We start from the raw sequence: 2364 nt of genomic DNA, 5'->3' as shown, positions 1-2364 counted from the left end.
ACTTTTAATCATTTTTCTTTTTCTCATCATATTGAAATTATTGAATATCAAAGAAAAAAATCAAAGAGTTTCGATTTGATATGGTAGATATTGTTAAGTCAGTCTAAGAACTCATTTACCTTGTCATTTTCTATAAAAGAGTATAAAAACCACATATCTTTACAGTGGTCTTTCTACTTAATGCTCATCATTAACAGTGGGAAATGAGACAAATTTTTGTAAGATTGTAATGTTCTCTTCTCTAAAATATAATGTTCTCTGTGAGCAGATTTCTTGGAGGGCTTCTGGAGGTAGCCTTAATTTCAGTTCAGTTCAATAATCCCAATTTCAGCCAGGAGTTAAAGTCCAGATCCTCTATTGTATCTTTCAAAGTCTTGAATGTTTTCCTGGGTCGTGGTTAGCTTTAGCAGAGGCCTATCTTTTTCCTTGGTTCCAAGAGCTCTCTCTGAATCTTCAGTCAACACAAAGGTGGAATCTGGAATGAATGACTCCGTCTCCAAGAGTGGGATTGTAGGCTTCTGTTTTGTGAATCTCCCAGAAGTCCAAGAGTAGGCTTGTCCTCTAGTGGGTTTCTTCTTATATATACTTTCTCTAATGTGTGAACTCCTTTAAAGATGTGAACTCCTTTAAAGGTGTAAACTGAGTACATAAGCATTAGTACCTTGTTTCAAGTTCTGGCCCATAACATGAGATGATGATGATCCTTGTTTCTTTTCTATACATATAATGTGAATAATTTAGCTATTTTTCTTCCTGAATTCTAAATTGTTTCCCATAACAATTGGATTAATTTATAGTTTCACAGTTTATTAGTATGTTTGCCTTCCTACAGCCTTTCCGACACTAATTTTGATAATATTTTATGCTGCTTTGTTTTGCTTCTTTCTTTCCTTCTTTTCTTTTTTTCCTTCTTTCCTTCACCCTTCTCTTTTCCTCCTTCTCTCTGTCCCTCCCTTCTTACTTGTCCAAAATATTTAAAGAATCCCTCTTTTGTGACAAAAAAAGAAAATTGAGGGGCTATCCATTAACTGGGGAATGGCTGAGCAACTTTGTGATTTATGATTGTGATAGAATACTATTGTGCTATAAAAATGATGAGAGATATATAACTTAGGAAGATCTGTATGAACTGATGCAAAGTTAAATCAGCCAAACCAGCAGATTATTGTATACATTTATAGCAATATTGTAATGATAATCAAGCATGAAAGACGATCAATACAATTATGTAAGACAATTTTGAAGAATTTATTATGAAAAATGCCATCCATGTCCAAAGATAGAGATGATGAACTGAGAATGAAATGAAGTATACATTTTCTTGTTTATTTTTCTTGGTTTTTTTTTTTGTATGATATAGCTAATATGTAAAGGTGTTTTTGCATAATTTCACCTGTAAAAAGTCTCCTAGAACACTGAAAAGTTAAGTGACTTAACTAGGCTCACATAGTTCCTATGTGTCAAAGATGGGACTTGAACTTCCAACTTCAAGTCCTTGTTTTTCTTTGTCAATTTCATGGAACAATTAATTTGCCATGGGATTTAGTGAAAATCTCATCTAGCCCTTTAATTGTACACAGAAATTAGTGAAAGCTATTGGAATTTTAACACAGGTCTTCTGATTCCAAATGCAGTGACTGATATATCTCCTGAACAAGTCATACTCAATAAATCATTATCATACAAACACCCTCTGAATCATAGAAGCTGGTGCTAATTTGACACTATGATTTCATGTTATTACATAGATTGGTACATTGTGTTCTTGCTTTGTAAATTGTTGTGTAAATTTGAAAAAAATGATTTGTTTGTGGTAAAGACTGCACAGTGTTATTGTGAAGATATGTGTGATCCTATATCCAAAGGACTATACAAATCTATATAAATATCAGCAATGATCATTATTACTATTATTTATCTGAATTGAAAAATATTTTAAAAATATATAGGCATAGATAATGTCTTATCACATTTTGTAATATTAAACATAACTGTAAAGCTTATTATTACTATTAGTTCATTAATATCTAGGGAAGACATTGCAAATGGTCAATGATTGAGAGAGAAGAACACATAATACTATTTGGAAAATTATGCTGTATTTTCAATTATCATAAGCTTCTTGTTATTTCTAGATTCCATTTCTTAAACACTAAGAGTCTATTGGTACTAATACATAACTGTGGATTATGTGACATCATCATCTCAAAAGGATAACAGTTGCAAATCTCATGAATAACTATAAAAATATGCTCAGCACAGACAATTATCAGTCATAGCTAGTTTTTAAGAAGTTGAGTACATTCATTAAAAAAGTGAATCATCCATGTTGGGATAACTGACAAACAGCTCAACTGTGGCACT

This window comes from Sminthopsis crassicaudata, chromosome 2, assembly GCF_048593235.1.
Source record: "Sminthopsis crassicaudata isolate SCR6 chromosome 2, ASM4859323v1, whole genome shotgun sequence".
In the NCBI taxonomy this organism is placed as follows: Eukaryota; Metazoa; Chordata; class Mammalia; order Dasyuromorphia; family Dasyuridae; genus Sminthopsis; species Sminthopsis crassicaudata.
This window is presented reverse-complemented; position numbering follows the sequence as displayed.